Consider the following 7,992-nt stretch of genomic DNA (forward strand, 5'->3'; position numbering starts at 1 on the left):
TCAATGAGGGGGGGAGGAAGATAATTTGGAACTCAACATTTTAAAAAATGAATGTTAAAAATGGTTTTTACATATAATTGAGTAAAAGTAAAATAATAATTAAAAATACATGCAAAACTGATCTCATATATTCCCCCATAAAAATCTCCCCCTTTTCTTATTTTTTGTGTTATTATTGAGGGCAATGCCATTTTAGTCTCTCTGGATTGCAACTTATGAGGCATCCTTGACTTTTCATGCTCACCACATATCCATGTACAGAGTTCTGTTGATTTTACTTTCATAACATCTTTCATTCCCCCTTTTCTGAAATTGCCTCTACCCTGTTGCAACATGCTTGAACTACTGTTGTCTACTAGTTAGATATTCCTGTTTCAAGTCGTATCCTATTAAAGTCCATATTCCACTCAGCTGTAAAATTCTTGTTTGTAGAGTACAGATTTGATCATGTCACCATCCTTTCTGTATTTCCCTTATTCAATAAAGTCCAGTAACTGGATCCTGGATTTGATTCCAAGATCAAATAAATATAATAAAAATAGCATTCAAAGTCCTCTCATAACTTGCCTCCCTCCTATGTTCCTAAAATGAGTGGAAACTCTTCTTACAACTTCCTCTCCCACATGTTCTGTGAATCAGTGCCATTGACCTCTTGGTTATTTTCTTGTACAAAGGCACTCTTATCTCTCAACCCCACTGGCTGTTGAGACTGGATATCCCCTTTGCATAGAATTTTCTCCTTTCTCACCAATCTTCTGCCATTCTTGACCTTCAAGTCCCAGATAAAATCCCACCTTCTATAAGAAGCCTTTCATGATTCTCTTAGTTCTAGTGACTTTCTTTTGCTGATCATCTCCAAATTTCTGGCATATGTCTTGGTAGTATGTAGTTGTTTTCCTAGTATCTTTACAGGGGCTGTTTTTGCCATTCTTTCCTATTTCCCCCTGGCACTTAACTTAGACCTTCACACATTTTTAGCCTAATAAATGCTTGTTATTTAAGGCTGACAGTGATTTTTCTTTTTTTCTCTGATTCTTACAGAATGATCAGCTCTCTTGAACTGGATTATCATTTCTTGGAATATCATTCAATTTCTTTCTCCTCTGAAAATCTTCCTTTAGCTAAGATGGTCCTATTTGCTACCTACATCTAAACATACAGGAATTTTTTTTCCCAATTTTCTTCAGTAGTATTCTTCTTTCCACCCTGCTAACAAATAAAGATTCCATTCTGTGCCCCACCTCAAGATCTTCTATTTTTTTCTCTTTGAAGAAGCCCCATTTAATTCATTTCCCCTTCAGCAAACATTTATCTCAACAGTGGAGGGGTGTTCTAGGAACCCCTTGATTTTCCTCTAGAAGGGGAAAAAAACCCTGTATTTTGAACAATGATACAAGTATAGCTTCAGTTACATTATCAACTTAACACACATTCATTTCTCCATCTTGTCCTGATTTCTATGTGTTTATCTTCCTAAAAATGACCATGTTCACTGTCCTTTTTAATATATTCTATTCCTTCCAACTAAAATATACAACATGCTATCATAGCCACATCTATAAATCTATAGGGATAATGTACTGACCTTGGGATTCCTTTAGTATAAAGAATTTCCAGGTGAAGATACATTTCTTTTTTTTTTTTTAACCTATTCAAGTTGGTACTTTCCCTGCACCTTTCTAGTTTTGAGAGCTGCTTGGAATGTTGAGAAGCTAAATGATTTATCAAGGTCAGAGTCACATCTGTTAGATGAGACTTGGGAAAAATGTCTGAGTCCAAGGCATCCAATGGTTCTTCAGCCACTATGGTTTTCCAGAGCTTCCTCCAGTGCAGTTCTAAGTCCTATGATTTCATCAACTTTTCACTTCAGACATTGATTTACACTGATAGCTAATAAGTTTCTATAAGGAACATACTTTTCAAAGAGTAGTTTGGATGTTCTAGGGTCAAAGAGAATCAATGAGAAGGTTGTTGGAGGAAGGTTCTGCAAGTCAGTAAAGGTTGGACAACACCAACATTGTAGTCTCTAACCTTTACTTCATAATCTTGCAGTCTATTATGTTTATTTTGGGTTCTCAGTAGGATGGAGTGAAGGAGGGACTGTTATCAGTTGAAAGATGAACATATCAATTGGAGGATTTACCTTTTGTCCTTAGACATGCCTGGGGGAGGGGGAAACTCAGTCCACACAGCAGGAGTCAAGAGAGAATAGCACTCTTTTGGGGATGCAGTCTTGTCAATGCTCAAGAAGATATATGAGAGGGCATTGAAAAGCCCAACATATAGGGTCAACCAGATAAGCTGGTCCTATTTAATAACACTGGTTCACTCAGAATTTGTGAAAGAAGGGTTGAAGAGCCCTCCCCTTCCCCCTAAACTTGACTTATGACATTACTAATGAGGTCACAATGACTGAAGGGAATATTGGTTTCATTCAATCATATAATATCTCCTACTGTGTGTTAGGTTGTGTGAGGACCTTCTTGGCCCACTCATGTGTAAGGGTCACTCTCCTCAATTTTTTTTTCTATTATTACTATTAAGTAAGGGTGCAGGTAGTAATTTCATGAGTTGTAGAATCAGAGTACCTAGACTTGAAAAACAGATTTTGCTCAGGTTATCACCTATATAGTTTTGGGTACCTTGCTTTTAAAATGAGGAAAATAACAAATAATTTATCTAACTTTCATGATCACTTTGAGTTTAATGGTCTATGAAAAAGTATGTGGGAGCATCTGTGGTATAGGTTTTGAAGCTCCTTGTGACCAAAAATCCTGAACTCATTTTCCTCCAGCAATCAGATCCCAGAGTATTTTATCTGTCTTTTTCTCCCTGACCTGAAGTTTCTACTCTTTTGGATTAGGAAACAGAGGTGATAACTCCCTATCTAAAGGTCTTTTTTTAAAGATTTTATTTATTTTGAGTTTTACAATTTTTCCCTTAATCTTACTCCCTGCCCCCACCCCCAACAGAAGGCAATTTGCCAGTCTTTACATTGTTTCTATGGTCAAATTGAATGTGATGAGAGAGAAATCATATCCTTAAGGAAGAAACATAAAGTATAAAAGATAGCAAGATCAGACAATAAGATACAGTTGTTTTTTTCTAAATTAAATTTAACAGTCCTTGGTCTTTGTTCAAACTCCACAGATCTTTCTCTGGATACAGATGGTATTCTCCATTGCAGATAGCCCCAAATTGTCCCTGGTTGTTGCACTGATGGAAGAGTGAGTCCATCAAGGTTGATCATTGCCCCCATGTTGCTGGTGGGTGTACAGTGTTTTTCTTGTTCTGCTCATCTCACTCAGCATTAGTTCATGCAAATCCCTCCAGGCTTCCCTGAATTCCCATCCCTCCTGGTTTCTAATAGAACAATATTGTTCCATGACATACATACATACACCATAGTTTGTTAAGCCATTCCCCAAATGAAGTACATTTACTTGATTTCCAATTCTTTGGAAATATAGTAGCCCCGCAAACAGGGCTATTATGAATATTTTTGCACAAGTGATGTTTTTACCCTTTTTCATCATCTCTTCAGGGTATAGACCCAGTAGTGGTATTGCTGGATCAAAGGGTATGCATATTTTTGTTGCCCTTTGGGCATAGTTCCAAATTTCTCTCCAGAAAGGTTGGATGAGTTCACAGCTCCACCAACAATCTAATAGTGCCTCAGATTACCCACAACCCTTCTAACAATGATCATTATCCTTTCTGGTCATATTGACCAGTCAAAGGTCTTTCTTAAAACATAAATGGCAGTACTGTTGATCTGGGTGGATGAGATATCAAGTTAGGTGCATTTTTCATAGACCAATATGCCCCACATAGAAAAATAAATGATACACATACATATGTGTATATATCTACATAACTAGATCTTTATATATATATATCTTGTCCTTTACATGTATGTGTATATATACATATATATATACATACACACATATATATGGAGAGAGCGAGAGCTAGCTATATATATATACATATATATATATATATATACTTTGCTTAACCCTGAGACATAATCATGAAAAATGACTTGGGTTAGAAAACATAACATAAATGAATAACTATGTCCAAAAGAGCTATGAAATATTTGAGAACAGAGAGAACATCTGGGGAAGGCTAACCAACATCTACAGCACTTTTCATATCCTACTTCCTTCTAATACATCTGATCCTATTGACTATCTTGGTCTCTCTCTCTCTCTCTCTCTCTCTCTCCCTTCTTTGAATATTCATACTCTTTCTTTCTTATAGCATTGCTTTGAGATGTCAGTCCTTATTCTCTCCTGTTGGGAGGGGAGGAATGACCTCCTATTGCAGTTGAGCAGCCCAAGTAATTTTCCCTAGACCCTTTTCTTTCCATACTTTCTTGATCATCCTATATTACCAGCAAGGAGATAGGACATTTGCAAAAGTAGCTAGGTTTATTGGATAATTTGCAAGTGCGTTTTTCTTAGGTGATCTCAAACTCAACACATCCCAGCTAGATCGAATCATATCTGAATAATAAACTTGAAATCAATGGGACCTAAATTTTATTTATAATGTTACTCCATATCTCAGCCTCAGTTTCCCTGTCTGTAAAAGGACAATTATAATAACCTATCTCTCTTATACAATTGTTTTGTGGAGATCCATTGCTAATATGTAAAGTGTTTTAAAAGTGCTAAATAAAAATGCTAATATCTAGAACAGTGCTCATTTTTTCTTTCAGACCTATTGTTGTGTTGATTCCTTTCAGATGTTTCCAACTCTTCACAACCCCATTTGGGTTTTCTTGACAAAATACTTTAGTGATGTTGCCCTTTCCTTTTCCAGATAATTTTAAGTAAAGAAACTGAAGCAAACAGTTTAAATGGCTTGTCCAGGATCACACAGTAAGTATCTGAGGCAAGATTAGAATTTAGGTGTACTGAATTCAGGTCCAATATTCTATTCACTGTGACACCTGGCTCCCTCCAGGCACTGTTACCCTTAGACAAAAAATAAAAAGAAAAGTCTCTATAGTCTTTAAAAGAGCTAGTATTCTTTTGGGAAGGAACAACCATGTATAGCTAGACAAGTGAATACAAATAATTCAAAAATTCAATGGGAAGAGAGCAGTAAAACTTAGGGTTTCTAAACTTGGGGACTATGGGCAGATTTCTGTTAACTTGGATGGGGGAAATTTTTCTTTTCACTAGCTTCTAAATGAAATGTTGGATTTCCTTCCATTATGAACAGAGGCAGCACATTATTCTGAGAAGAGGTTTGCAAGTTTCACCAGTCAGTCTAAGTGGGGAGGGATCCAAAACATCAAAAAGTTTAAAAACCTTTCCACTACAGGAACCAAGAAATACGTTCATTGTAGTATGGTGTCATCTAAGCCATAATTTGAAAGAAGTTGAAGGGAGAGCCTGGAAGACAACTGGTTGTACAAAACCTGGATATCACATATGGAGAACAGTTATAAGTTTAGCTGTGACAGAGCATTTAAGGGGAAAGAACATACAATTTATCAGTTTGGAAAAACAAGTTGAAGCTAGATTGTGAGGGATTTTATATACCAGACAAAAGAATTTTGATCCTACAGAAAAACAAATTGGGAACAACAGAAGTTTCTAGGGTAAACATACTAGGATGCTAATTATATACATATATATATATATATATATATATACATATACATATTTTTGTAATTTATAGATAAAAATTTGGCACTGTTTGGAGAACAGAGATTGAAGAGAGCAAAGAAAGATTGGGGAGATTATTGCAAAAAGTCCAGATTTGAGTCAAATAGGAGGACACTTAGGTGGTATAGTGGATAGAGCACTAGGGCTGAAATCAGGAAGGCCTGAGTTCAAATTTTATATCAGATATATATATATATATATATATATATATACACACATATATATGTATATATATATATATTATCTGTGTGATCCTGATAAAATTATTAAACTCTATTTACCTCAGTTTCTTCTATAAAATGAGTTGGAAAAGGAAATAGCAAATCACTACAACATCTTGGCCAAGAAAATCCCAAAGGGCAGTCTACAAAGAATTGGACATGACTGAAATGACTGGAGAACAACCATGCTTGGGAATGAGTAAGTGATAAAGACCATCTGAGCCTTGAAGATTGAATAATGGTGAGGATTCAAAGTTAATATGAAGAAACTAATGAGGAAACTGAAATTTAGAGGATTCTGCCTCTGATTCCAAAGGGAATAAAATAGTTGAGCTGTAATTTGATTCCTGAGCTTTTGATTTCAAATTCATTGATGTTTTTGCTAAATCACACTCAGTTCTAGCTACAGAAGAGATCCCTGTCTCCTTTTAATTTGTGGACCCCTCCTGCCCTTCTACATTCTAGACAAACTGGACTAACTGCTTTCACTAAAAACACAAAATTTGCCATCTTCTATGATAATGACTCCTTTGTTCAGGCTGGTCTAGTTAAATTGAACTCCTCAGACTCCATGCTCCAAAGTTCAACTCAAACATCACCTCCTGCAAGAATCCTTTCTTGAGAGCTTAAGGCAGGAATGTTCTGGATTCCCAGATGGATATTGGAACATTATTGTGTTATCTAGTGTCACAAACAGGTAGTTCATGGCTAAAAATTGAATACAGATCTGGAAAGCATACAAAGTTCAGAGCTTTGTTCATTACCCTTTATTACCATTGTCCAAACTAACTGGGAGCTCTTCATGTGGACAAGAGAGCTTATCTAAAATCACATCCTTTTCCTAGTTCACAGATCATAGACTTAAAGGGACTTTAGCGATCACTGGGTCTAAACTCCAGTTTTGCTTTGAGGAAATTGAGGTGCATAGAGGTTGAATTACTTGCCCAGGGTCACCTAGTTTAGTTTATTTGGTGGGATTCAAACGTGGATCTTTTTGAGCACTTTTATCTATTCATGACATCTGAGAGCTACATTAAAAATTTGCTGGCTGAATTGCGTGAACTCTCATAAGTGAAGTAAAATCTGTGTCTTATTCTTTTCCCTTATGTTCTCCTTCTTCAACATAACTGACACAAGGCTAGGTTCTCAGATGTTGCTGAATAAAAGTTAAATTTAAATGAATGATTCATAAATCCAATGGAGATCAAAAATCTTTTTGGAAGAGCAAATTTCAAGGATAGCCAGCAGAGAGCAGTAGAAACACAGGAATAGCATTAGATGGTCACATAGACCCACAGTGACTACCCTAGAGCTGGTTCAACTACTTGGTATCTCAGTGACAGGCCACATTATTGCACCATCACAATGTCTGGAATGTTAGATGCAGATAATGGGCTTAAATTCTCATCTAATCCAACCCACTTTTTTATTTTAATTTTTCTAAGGCAAAGAAAATATTTTGTTTGCAGGGAGTCATTGGAGTATAAGGGTAAAAGTTATTGGATGTAGGGTCATGGGGTATGGATTCAAAACCTATCTCTACCATTTACTACTGATGTGTCCTCAGTTTCCCCCATCTGTAGATGTGAGCAGCATGTAGCTGATAGAATGCTTGAATTAATGTCAAAGAACTGGGTAAATCTTGCCTAGTTATTTGCAGTATGAACCTGAATATGGGTCACAAATTCTCTGAGCCTCAGTTTCCTTATTTTTAAAATAAGGTAGTTGCATTAGATAGTTTCTAAATTGACTTCTGAGGTCCCTAACAATCCTATTTAATCTTCCTTCTAATTGCTTTCATTCCTCCCCCCGCCCAGTGTCTGTGATTGCTTTGGGGAGTCTTAAAGAAGTGAATTGACCAGACGATACCAGAAGTGATAATGACCTTGTTTAGGGGTGTATTTTTATCATCCACAGCATAGGGATAAACTCCAGGGGCAAGAATGATTGGAAAGGGAAGAAGGGAAGTGGCGCCAAAAATACATCACCCAGGTTGTTCAGGGTTTCTTTTCCTGGTTGCTCCTCCAAGTTCTTTTGTGGGGACATCTAGGCAGTCCCACACAGTACGGTCACACTGAAATAGGGAA

General features: G+C 36.5%; 1 protein-coding gene across 2 annotated transcripts in view; it reads right to left on the reverse strand.

The window, feature by feature from the left end:
- LOC141499967 (maestro heat-like repeat family member 5) overlaps positions 1-7,992 on the reverse strand; it is a 125,381-nt gene extending 117,389 nt beyond the window's left edge. The window contains exon 1 of one of the 2 annotated variants that reach the window (XM_074202799.1): positions 7,894-7,992. The gene's annotated coding sequence lies outside the window, so the exon portion shown is untranslated. The other variant, XM_074202798.1, reaches the window with a different exon arrangement.

Source organism: Macrotis lagotis, chromosome X (genome assembly GCF_037893015.1).
Source record: "Macrotis lagotis isolate mMagLag1 chromosome X, bilby.v1.9.chrom.fasta, whole genome shotgun sequence".
Classification (NCBI taxonomy): Eukaryota; Metazoa; Chordata; class Mammalia; order Peramelemorphia; family Peramelidae; genus Macrotis; species Macrotis lagotis.